The following is a 13,064-nucleotide window of genomic DNA, read 5'->3' as shown; positions in this document are numbered from 1 at the left end:
CATTAGACATTTCACCCTGGCGGGCCAACTGTGCGGGTCTCGCTGCTAGTTCCTTGGTTGTCCACGTGGCAACACCTTTATCTCCGCTGTTCCTAGTTCCCTTTCTACTACAGAACAAAAAGGCCGAACCACAGCTTTACGGGGTGATAGTCTTTGCCCCGTATTGCGCTGGTCCGTGCCATACTGGCGCTTGGGTTCTCGATTTTCACGTTCCGCTCGCTCATGTTCGAAGGACCAGAATGAGAAGCAAGTCCCGTGCGACGTTACTCCGGTTATGACGGCTACTGTTGAAGCGGATCGATCGCTGTTGTTGGAGGCGGATGTGTTACGGTTTGTGATGCGCTGGGAGGAGCATTAAATCACTATGCAAATATATACGGTTCGTAAGATTAGATTACTTTGATTGAGCAGTAGAGAAATATAAACAAATGATACTAAACATAGTAAAACAAGCGAAACATAACACAAAACATACAGTGACACAAACAAATAGGCAACGTAAATGTAATGGTTGACTAATATTGAAATGCTATTGCTATCGGTAAACTCTAAATAATAACTAGCGAACATAACAAGCAAAATACAACCCGAACGAAACTTATTGACAGCAGACTAGAGATTTACAGTGAGCAAGCGGAGTAGTCAGGTGGGGATGGCACGGCATGCTGATGATATCGCGCAATAAATGGTAGGTCGAAAGTAAATTTAAAAAGATCGAAGCGAACAAAAAAAACCAAAAGACGAAAAACGAGAAAACAATATACATATATACATAGTTATATTATATATAAATGATGAGAAGAAAAAAACACTAGATATATATATGAAGATATACATAGCATATACATGCGAGACACATAACGGACGTGTTAATGGCAGTTGACGAACGTGTTGATGCTTGGAAACTTAAATTGTTCGCCGAAACGTACGGCAGCTTCGATGCAACTATACAAGCCTCGAGGGGAGGGCATTCGCAGTGCGAGAGTGAATGAACGTAATGGTGAACTCCGATCCTCGAAGGGCTATTGATCCACACAAAGCAAACCTAGCCCCAAGCAACACAAACGAAACACAGTGACAGCTCAGTATTTCCCAGCTAGCCGATACCGGGTGTTTCTGGATTAGAACACCGTCGGTGTTCGTTGGCCGGCGTAGATAACCAAACCACACAGTAGCGAGATGTTGAAGGAACGATACAGCAAAGCACGATGGCAAAATAATACCTGCTACGTGCTCGGGCTCGGTCATACTGCAAGAAGCAGACTCTCGGCGTGAAGCCGCGTAGCAGAGTAGCGCAAGGGGAAACAAATATTCATATATACATATAGACATCCTTCACCTCAGAGTGAACCCTGGAGCAAACCAAACCGTAACAAAGCAACCAAAAAAATATATATATTATACATGTGAACCCCAGATCGTTGTGACATTGGAATGGGTTGGAAAATGGCGGACGCGCGCATCCGGACCGAGCCTGCGGTATGACAGCCGAGTGCGGGTCGGGTGCGGATCGAGCGCAAGATGTAAAGCACGGTACGGAGCGGAGAGAAAGAGAATCAATAACTTAAATAAACTCAAAGTGTTATACAGACTATACTGGTATGGTTTCTTGGGGTGTGGGCCTAGTTGGCGCATTGCGTGTTAGTAGATCATGTTAAATAAATTTTGGGGTTAAATCGGCTCTGGAAAATATGTTAAAGGAAGTTTTTAGTATCAGTACGCTTTCTGAAGACTGCAATACTGTGTGAAATGAATCTTTACTACTAGCCTTTCTTTAACTCTCAAGTTGACAGGTAAAATTGCTTTGAGAAACAGAATTTCACAGTATATAATTGTTGCACACGCCGAATTGTAGAGCTTTTTGATGGCCCTCTTTTGAGTTGGACGGTTTAGATGTTACCATTATCAAGAGCTTTAGTTGTCAGCCTTATCTTAGAGGTCTTAGCAGTCATGGTTTACAATTGGATAGAGTACTGTCTAATTCCCAAATGGAAGGATGTCGAAGAGCGTTGGAGAATTAACGTCAATTCGTATGGATCAAGCATTCAATGCTTCAGAAGAGCCAGTCTGAGATCTGTTTCCGCATGTCTCTTAATGGATTAACAACGGTCAACAGTGCAAAAGCGTGTTAAGTTGGGTTACTCGTCTGATGTACTTCCTTTTCTCATGTAGCATCACCGTCACACCGTCCACTTCGGGGAAATGCAAGATTTATTGCGCCAAGTTACGTTTACTTATCTTCACTATAAAGCTCCCGCCATCATGCTGATGAAAGCGACATGTTTGTCAACACCCCAGAGCTGTCACCAGTTCCAGCGTTGTCCAGTGGTTCTGTTCTGCTTTCGTTATGATCAAAAACCCAAAAGAAAAACAAACCCCATCGCCGATGATATGTAATCAAAAAAGTGCACCGGTCGGCAAAGATTTAACTGACCATTTCCGCACCAGGCAGATGCTATTCAGGATGGATTCCGACGATGCGAACCAAATCGGGCAAATAAAGCCAGCCCGGCCGTGTTACTGATAAGAGCCGATGCCTCCGTAACGGACGTCTAATAAACCCGCCCTAAAAGGGCATTTCATCGAATGCTAATTTTGCGCCCCCTGGAGCATAAATCACGAGCGAATTCCATCATTCATCCCGCCAGCATACCACGGCGATGGTACTTCCGGGATGGTGCGATAGTGCGGCCCAGTTTCCTGTGGCCTCGACGAACGGGAGGCTCAGAGCGATTTGTCTAATGAATGCGGAAACAAAGCCAACAGCGTCTCGTACCCTCGCTGTAATGCTTCCGTCTGCTTGATCGGTTTTCCCGGTTCGGGAAGGGGGTTTTTCTCGTTTTTCTCTCCATCCAGAGCGCCACAGCGATGGACACTCGAGCCCGCAATGCACATGGCGCTCTCGCAGCTTCTCCGTCTACTTCTTTAGTGATGGATTAGATGTGTTCGCTTCGATTGGTGTTGGTGGGGTGTTTTTTTTCCGGATATTCCTCCCCATATGCAGAGTATTCGGATGCGGAAAAGAAGCTGGAAAAGGCGCTTTGATGCTATCGCTATCGATTGCTGCGGGTTCCTCGTTCAATAAGGGCGTTCGTGTGGGATTGGAGTTGGAAAAACAAAATGAAACTGTATTGGAGATGTGACGTCTCTCCCAAAAACCCGCTCAATCGATCATTAACGCAAGTGATCGTCCGTCATTATACGCCACGAATACTTCTGTTTTCGTTCAATTTCGTTGTGGTAAAATGTGCAAAATTAATCGACCCCAGGTCGAGGAACAGCAAACCGCGAGAATCAAGTTCCAATAATACAGTTGCGTAAGTTTGTGTCAAAAAAAAAAACAAAAATACACACATATACGCAAGCTCTAGTAGCCATTTCGACGGACGTTCACTCAATCATCGGCGTATCCATCGCTAAAGCGGGCGGCGAGAGTAAAGCTAATAAAAGATTTATTAGCGGCTCCTTCGGTCATCGAGCAATCGACCCTGGGCACGTCGGTTCCGGACGATGGAGGCACACCCCAGCAGTTACTTCTGCCAGCATCACGAGCGTGGCGTGAGTTTATGCACTCGCAAATGAGCCTGAAACCATGAGCTGGAGGTAGTTGGTGCGTGTTGCAGAAGTGGGAAAGGTACGGAGCAGAGGACTCTCATCATCTTCCTCTTGACCCTGGGCTTGGACTTTCGTGTAAGAGCGATTGGGATGCGTCACCATGCCTGACAGTAGGGGTTGGAGATGAGAAGTGCCCCTGGAAGGATGGGAAATAATTTATGAGCCTGCCACGGGAAAGGGAGCCACGTTAGGTCGGGATGAATTAGTCTAATTAATTTGGCGTACTCGTCGATCAGAGCTCCAGAATCCTTGCTAAGCTTGCAGAGAAATAGAGAGAGTGAGAAAGAGAGCGCAAGAACCTACTCTTATAGTAACTAGGCTGTTTAAAAAAGCAAATGGTGGTTCATTCAAATCAGCTTGGCTATTTAATCAGATGATAAATTGATTGTCGGTATTTCAGTTGAAATATCAAACATGCAAGCAATAGAAATAACAGTCATTAGGGATCAAGCAAACTTGAGAGGCACTACACAATGTCTGAAGAAGATAAAGTAAATGAAAACGATGGACAATTTTTGCTACTTACAAGTGAAACGAAGCATCCTTCACGCGAAAATACTCTTATGTTTGGTTGACTGATTCAAATGTAATGACGTTCAAAATAGTCACCGGCACTTGTCGAGCCGAAGTGCCAGCGTGTCCTGAGAAGTCCTTCGACACAGATCATCTTCACGAAGCCTTTTACACACCTCACCGTACCGACAAGAGGCGAGTAGGCAAATGGAAAGCGGCTACAAAAAAAAAGGATCCTTTCAGCGGGCGTGTCATTTTGTGTCGCCTCAAAATTTGAGCCTCTTCCGCGCAACACTTCGCGATTCGGCTCACTTACGCCCCTCCCACTCTCTCTCTCCCCCCCGAACCCCAATTTTCATCCCTCCCACCCTTCGGAAACTGTGCACCCTTTTTCGGTTTCATGACGCCATGTCAGCTTCTTTCAAAAGGATGCCCACACCGCTCGTCGTGCTTCCTGCTCGATGTCCGGTTGCGCTCTTGAAGGTTCCGTTTTTCTGAGCCGATCGGAGCCAATGGAAATCCCCACCCCCGTAAGGACGCGACCGTGGGAAACAATCTGCTCCCAAGCGTGGTGGAAACGGGCTCGAAATCAAATAGCAACTTTCCGTTTGAAATTCAAATGCACTCTGCCAAGTTTTGTGTCGCTCGCGTCGTCGAGCCGAAAAGGGGATGCTTGCGCTTTTTGCCGGGTTTGCCGGTCCCATCCCTCCCTGTATTTTCGCCCCTAAGGTTGTAGTGCCTGCTTAAAAGAAACTCTTAATACCACCGCCTGCAAGAAGAAACGAAGCGCCAGCGCTCGGGGGAAAATGCTGAAGTTTGGGTCTACTTTTTAAAATTATGCTAAATGAACACTCCGGCCCGCCAAGTAGCTGGCTTTCGCTAGGTGAAGGAGATTTGGCAGGGAAGAGTATCAAGGGAAGGGGGAAAACTTTCTCCTCCCTTCATCTCTCACCCCCCCCTCCTCCTCTTCCCCTTCCTCTCCCCCAACCCGGCCCTCTCTCACAGCTGCAAGGAAAAGTGCATTCACGGCAAGTGCTCCAATTAACGTGCGCCTCCCGTGAGCCTTGTTCGGTTTTATTTTATTTCACCCCATGAAAGCCCAGAACAAGGGGTTGTCACGGGATGTATGAGGGAAGAAGGAGGATCGGGAAGGTCGAGGAGGTCCAGAGCGGGTGTTGCGCGGATTCCAGCTACACGTGCGGCCTTACCTGAGGCTGCGACTGGTGGCAGGCTCGCGCTCGTGCGGGTTTGCCGAGAGCTTGATGCAACTTTTGAATGTGATTTTCCAACCCCTTTTCCCCTTCTCCCCCTTCCATGTCACCCAGCTACCTTCCCCGCCCCTCTGCCAGGCCTCTTGTGAAAACATCAAGCATGATGAATGACGAACCGGCAAAGAAAGAGTTGGCGAAGCGTTCACTGGGAGGGAAAATGCTGGGTCGGGAAAAGCGAACTCGAGATGAAAACGGGCCTGGCATGCCGTCGAACAGCGGGGGCGAGCGAGCGTACTTAGTTAAAATTATTCGCACTTCTCTTTTTCAAAGGCCAGTCCCCGTTTTCGCCCGGGTGACCTTTCCGCGCGATGGGTGACGGGTGCACTCGTTCACTGCACGCCATCCCTCGCTCACTCTTCTTTCTGTGGTGCTTGGGAAAGTCCGCGAGTCGTGCTTCACGCGTGAAAATTCTTTTTCACCGTGCGCGTGTGGTGCGAGCGTGCGAGGGGGAAAATTCCTGCCATCGAAATGTGATGCGCTCATTACCGGCCCATGCTGGAGAGTAACGTGATGATTTGGGTTTAAAATACAGGCTGATTCAGGCTGGGGGGGGGGGGGGGGCGAGCTACAGCATTTTAAGGCAATTCTTTAAATGGGGGAAATAATTACAGAAACATGAAGGATTTAAATTATATGTCGCCACTACTGGTTCCCTTGCCGTCACTATTAGAATAATTATAATAACATGCACTACTTTTAAAACATATAATATTAAAAATCTAGAAAATAATTTTAAAATACCCAGAAAAGTTTAGATTATGATTAACGGATGGCAATTGACTGAAATATAATTTGAATATGTATTATGATAAAAGTTGTGTGAATAATTTAATAAAAGAAAAATAATTTCTAAATGCTCTGTTGTATATTTGAGCTCTGTTATATGTACTTGTCGAATTAAATCACCCTTTAAAGTTATTAAGAAGTTATTAAAGAATGCTGCTGATCATTTTAAAGGATTATACTTTTACTTTTACTTGTAATCTTTCAACAAGCAGCACTATCTCATAAGGTTATTGTCATCCAGGTATACAAAAAGAACTGTTATACTTCTAAACGTCATTTATTATTCCTCAAAATACAAGCAATAATTGGTTAGTCGGTGACTTGTCCCACTGTGCCGTCAATGGTGCGAGCATTTCGAGCATATATTTGAAGTCAGTCAGCATCGAGAACCCGTGTTGGTGCTCCATTTGATGCTTGTAGAGGTGCGAAATAAGAGGAAAAGAATTATCTGCACACTATCAACCAACGAGCCTTTTGAGGGGCAAAAGGGCTAAACGCGAACGGGTGGCCAGATGACAGGCTTCGGCTGGATTGTGGCCGGTTTGTTTCCTTTTCAATGGGGCTGGGAGAGATCGAAATGTTCCCTCTGGCTGGTACTCGACTCCGCTCTACCTCGCACGTATCCCCCAAAACGGATCGGTGAAGTTGCAATCTAATGAAAGACCTGTAGTAGCCCCATTCAGCTTTGAGTACCGAAGCTGTTTGAATTGTTTGCGTGTAGAGTGGGGCCTTAGCGGTGAGAAAGGGGGGGGGGAGGAAGGGTTTAAAAGGTGGAAGAAGGATGGGCCATGTTGAGAAAAAAAAACAACCCTCAAAAACACACGCTCCGCTTTGGGGTCGGAGTGAAGCCAAATATTTGAGTTTTTATTCGAAATAAATGTATACAAATTTGCACAACTACGCTTACGACGGCCCCCGGCATGGCAGGGATAGGGCGGATGGTAGGGCTCGAGGAACAAGTGGTTTTTGTGCGAAAATGTGCGTTCCTGCAGCGAATGTCGGCATTCGGTGTACGGGACCTGGAGTGGACCGGATTCGGAATTTCAGCCAGCAGGAAGGGCATCATGTTTGAGCTGGTCTGTTTGGACGTTTGGCGAGAGGACGCGAATGGAAAGGGTAGACAAAGGGCAGACGGTGCGTTATGCGTCGACAGGCGAGTACGGCGAGATGTAGGTTAATTGTAAGCCGAGCTGTGGCCCTTCCGGTTAAGCGAAGAGCATTTTCAAATTTCCTCCCCTGAAAAGCGGTGAAAGAGCGCTTGCGAGAAGAGTGTATCTTGGTTGAGGTGGGCCGTATGACATAACAGGCACATTCGGTATGTTTTCTCACATCAGCAGAAGGAGAAAGAGAGAGAGAGAGAGAAGCATGATGGCCTAGGGCAGGCAGAGTGGTTGGATAAAGCATGTTGAGGCCCGAAATGTGGCGCGACAATGCATGCCCTCGACAAGGAATCGATGCTCCGGCGCGGCAATGGACTTGTTTCCGTATCGATTTCCTGAACCGTGTGCCAAGGACAATCAGGATGCATTGGAAAGGGTCGGAAAAATGACCTCCCTTGAGTGTGGCACATCGAAGGTTACAAACCGTAAAGGATGTCGATGTTGGCACTGGTAAGAAGCGTGGGTTTTTTCTCAATTGCAACGAGGAACAACTGTTTGCAAATGAAGCTGAAGATTGAGTTGGAGATGGGTATAAAGGTTTAGTTTGCCTGCTTATTTTTCACTATAGCTCTTTAGTGAGTTAGGCGCATCACAGACGTCTCATAAATCGCTCACGGTCAAGAGCTTTTGTCATTTATTTTGTCAATGAAATATACCTCTTTGAGCCATTTATATCTCTTGGCTAGCTGAATGAAGCCAGTTGGTGAGGTTTAAGGTTTCTAATGGCTTACAATTTAAAGAAAGCACCTTTAGATAATGTTCTAAGGATGTTCTCAGTAGTTCTTCAACTAGTGTGAATAGGAGTTTAAACTCATGCTAGTGCTAGCTTTGGTAGAATAATTTTAAGAAATTATTCCTCAACAGAAAAGCTCAAGTATATAACTGCATAATATTAACGTAAATCTCACAGAAATAAAACATTTATCAAAAGCAAACTGCTCGCAATATACAGACCTCTGAAGTGCGTCCCTATGGTACACCCCAACCAGTACCTGGCCGTTACTGCCGACCGCAGCAGAAGCTGCAATAATTTTGAACTCCTTTTTCTTCGAACAATGCTGCCTCACCGGGGGCCACCGGCGCAAGTTTGTTTGAAGTTCGCCATTTTTTTCACTATCCGCGAACCCACCGAACCACGATGCACCCCCCCGGAGAGTGGGAAGCGAGCGCGCAACGAGCCTCATTAAATTTTTCCACTCACCGAGCGGCTTTCTTTATTCCGTTCGGTTTCGTTTCGTGCAAAAGGGGGAGCAAGAAAAAATGCTGCAAAAACCGAATTTCGTCCCCCGAGAGCGAGCATTGTGCATGTCCCACGCAGAATGAGCTTTGATGAGACGCTCGGATGTGGTGGGTATGGAATGCAATCGCAAACGGGAAACGCACATTGGGCGGACACCTTGCAGCCGTGTTTATGACACAGGACGGGTATGACAAGCTTAATTAAATTTAAGCCCTGTTTTGTGTTCATTTGAATAGAGCGCCATGGTAAAGCGCACCTTACTCGGAGGGCCAGCAAAAGCTCTCGGGTTTAATAAGGGGGTTTTGAGGTGTTTTTTTTAAAGAATGGGCCTCTGTACATCAGAATAAGAAATGAGCACGAATGCAGCCTTCACCTGAAGGACCTTTATTTGGAAGGACCAAAGAAGACTTGCATAATTGTTAGGGGCTTTTATTTTCGAGGCTTATAAATTGATGTAACCCTGAACCAGCGGGTATAAACGACAGTTTATTAAGGATAGGTTGTAATAACAAGCTATGTGTTAATAACAGTGAGATAACATTTAAGGCGTATTTGAATTAAATCTGGTCGGGTCTTTCGGACAGCTTTTGTTGTATCTTAGTTTTCTTGCTGTTCTTTCGTGTTTTTTGTAGATATAGTGTAGATGAGCATGCAATGAGGGATGTATGTTCGAGTCAACATTTTAAGGGAATGTGTTCCTTTACCATCACTACGTCGCTCTTAAGCAACACTTCCGTACAGTGCCTGGTAGTTGATCCGCCAACGCAGCGGCTTTTCCGGTTCTCACATACAAGAAGCCGGCCATCTTTCTTCCCCGCGTTCGTGAACGCGACTTTGGCGAGCCAAATAAATTTAAGTTAGCCATAATCCGCAAACAGAGAAGAGAGAAAAAAAAAACTGTCGCCGGAAAGTCCATGCCGTCGCAAAAGCCACCGACGCGCGCAAGCGAACCGTAGCTCATTTTGTGACTCGCTTCCGAACCGGGCGGCAAATGCGCAAACAGCCCTCGCGACGCACAAAGGTACGGTTTGCTGATAAATCCCGCCCGGTTCCCATCGCGAAAAAAGGGAGTACATAATTTCCCGCTTCCACATTCTTTTCCACCCACGGGGGCGCAATGGGGACGAAGCTGGCAACTTTTCGCCTTTCCCGTTTCACCCTCGCGCGAGTGCAGCCAAAAGCTAAGCACCACTTTTCCTATTTATGTCCGCCCAACCCGCCAGCCCTGGCCAGCCCGTTCTTTTGCGATGGAGGCGCCACACATATGTGCGCCCGTTTTGTCAATGCTCCCGAGCGGCATCGAAAGAACAAAACGGTGGCGAAGAAAAGGGAATGAAATAAAAGAAAACACCCAAACGGAGGAGTAACGGGGAGACACATTGAGGGCACATACAGAGTGTGCGAGTGAGAGAGGCGAGAAAAAACCCACTCCGGAATGCCGCGTGTGCGAATGGCAGCGAAATAAAGCCGATGGAGGCGCCCAGTACTTCTCGTGCTGGAGCTCATTAATATTCATGAGCAAACACATGTCGCGTTTAATAGTGATATGTGTGTATGTGTGCGAGTGTGCACGTGTGTGTGTGTGTGTCCGCGCGTGGCCCTTTTCACCAAGGGGTCCCCTCAGCCGCCTACACCCCTCGGGCCAGGTCTATGATTTCGCGCTTCTGTTTCGATTTTAGCTCAAAATTTATTTATATTTGGCGAGCGAATGTTTTCCGCGGCTTTTCCAGCTGCTGAAACGCAGGCGGCTTCTACCAGAATGATCTCTCTCTCTCTCTCCTTCTCTCTCATTCTTGTCCGTGTTGAGTGCAAGTGTGTGAGTGTGTTTGTGTAGCTCCTCACCCATCATTCGCATTTGACTGCCTTCCGACCAAGGTCGCTTACGAATTCGCTCACTTTGCGCAGTTTCCGCCGTTGCAACTGTTTATGTTGATCGTATTTTCCCAACAGTTTCTTTCGCCACTCACCCTCGTGGCATTTTCCGTGCTGACTTTGAGCAAATTCGTCTCCGCATCATCGTGCGCTACGGAGCGGAGAGTTGATGCAACGATTTAGCTTTGCCAATATTTGACGTTCGAAGCTTGATCGCGAGTGGTTTTTGAGCGAGAGATCGGCCAAAACAGAGGATAATTTGCTCTCTTCTGCCTCCATTTTGTAGCGGGCCATCCAACCTGTCGGTGATGGTTTGTTTGATTTGTTTCGCCCCATGTTTGACATGTATTTGGAACGGCATTTGCGATTTGCCCGAACTGATGGAAGCTCGCGTAAAATGGATGGTAAATGATGGAAAAGTATCGAACTCGAGGCCAACGAGCTAATTGCAGATGTGTGTGGGTTTATACAAGGTCACTATAGGCTCAAGGTTTAATGGTTTTAGAGTAAGCGCTGTTTGCGATTGCAAATATAAAATGAAGGCTCATTCAAAATGTTGATGAATGAATCAATCAATACTGAAATGATAGCTTATAAGTTATGTAACAGCGACGGCTATTTCAATGCTATTTCTTTTAGATATTTTTACTGAATTGATGTTTGAATAAATAATAAGAAAAATGTTTGGAGTATATATTAACAAAATAATTTATGGGCTATGATTGTTTATAGGTTTATGATGAAAAATTTCTGCTGTGAATAATGATTGAAAACAAGCTTTTTTATACAACTTTATCTCTAAATTAACCCTTTTTTGAACTCCACTTTACGTAGTCGAGCTGTCGAAGTACTTCGAGTTAACAATTAACTGTGACTAAGAACGACATCGGCCATTTTTTACCCCTTTATAGAGGCAACTCGTCGACAGATCGCTGTCAGCTGTGGCTTTGGAAAATCCCCACATCGCCCGCGTCAAACGCCGTTAAGCATCAACGTTTTTGTATTGAAATTTAACTTTTTCGCCCAACTTTTCGCAAAACCCTGCTGGGAAAAGCCGGGAAACCCGGGAAAGCGTGCGCTTCCGAGCAAACACCTGTGGGAAGAGATTAATACTTTCCCGCCCATTCCCGTGGTGGCATTACAGGATTTACCGGGATTGTTTTTCTTCTCGCTCCACCATCTGCTTCCAGCCCTTTGGCGTTCTTCTGCTTCTCGTCCTTTTCCTCCCAACCCCCCTCTCCCCTTTCCTCATTCATCCTTTTTACCCAGTTCCCGCGTACCAGCGACTCACCCAAGTTTATGATTAATTAAAATTTTATCCAATCTATTGCCCGCACGGTTGGCGCCAAACCATTGGCACTAAATTTAGCGCCCTGTTTCATCCTTTTGCGTCCATTTCCACATTCCCTCTCATCTAGCTTCCCTCGGTCATTCGTCACTCTGGACTTGGATCAAATGCAGCCTTAATCAGTCGAAAACGCGCGCCGGCAGCGCGGCCGAATGAATGAAAGCTTAATCAGAAAAAGTTTGTATTTTACTCGCTGAAAGGAAACTATAATTTCGCTTCCTTCAACGCGCCGTCCACAGGCCCATCCTGAGCCTTTTCAACCCCTCCACCACAGAGAGGTTTGGTTCGCTTTGTGGAAATGTTACTCCCACCGGTTGGATGAGCGATTTTTTTCCACTTCCTTGCAATGGAGCGAACCACGTCCGTTCGGGCCGGCCATATTTTTTTTCTTTTCGTCCTTAGATGAGGCGAAGGTTGCACCAGCTCAGCCTCCCCGCAGGTTTCGGTCTTGGTGCAATCATTATTCTTCAGCTCGTTACGATTATCCTGCCCAATTATTATGGTTGGCAGGAGCGAGAAGCCTTTTCCACTCGGTGCCGCAGATTGGGCGGGCCGAATTAAAGCCTGCCGGACGCGGTGGTGTGTTTAATTTTTTTTCCTCCTCTCAAGGCCCGGTGTTTGGGGGAGCTGTATGAGCGGAATTCATGCTTTTGCTCTAATTGAAAGATTTCAGAAAGCTTGCGGAAAAATTGTGAAACGAGTGGATGGGTGCTCGAGTCCGGTTCTATCCAACTTCAAACCTTCTCGCTGCACCAGGGGCATAATGAGCGAGCCGCAAAGCACTGGGGGAAAGTAAAAATTCTGCTCGAACCGCACGGCGTTGCAGAGGAAAATGAATTTTAAAAGCACACGCAGAAGAAGAGCGGAGAAAAAAATGTGGTACATCTAAAGAAAACCGGCATACCGCATCAAGCGGAGGTGGACGTACGGTTCGTACGCAGCCAGAAAGGGTCAAAAAATGATGGCAAGAAAGTCCAAATTTAACAAAAGTCAGCCAGCTGGTGGAAGTGAGATCGGAGAGAGAAGCAAAAAAAAAGGGACAACAGGGATTGGGGTAAAAATCATTCCTTTGCGAAGATTTGGGGCGATTGGACTTTGGTGAACAATGCGTCGAAGGAACCGCAGTGGTCGAGAACAAGTTGGAGCGAGAAGGAAAAGGAGTCATCAAGCAGATGGAAAGTGTGGGATGAAAATGCGTGTAGAAATGAGAACAGAAGAAAAAAAAACAAAAAAAAAACGCAGCCCAATATGCATTCGAC

The sequence above is a fragment of the Anopheles nili genome, chromosome X (genome assembly GCF_943737925.1).
Source record: "Anopheles nili chromosome X, idAnoNiliSN_F5_01, whole genome shotgun sequence".
Lineage (NCBI taxonomy): Eukaryota > Metazoa > Arthropoda > Insecta > Diptera > Culicidae > Anopheles > Anopheles nili.
This window is presented reverse-complemented; position numbering follows the sequence as displayed.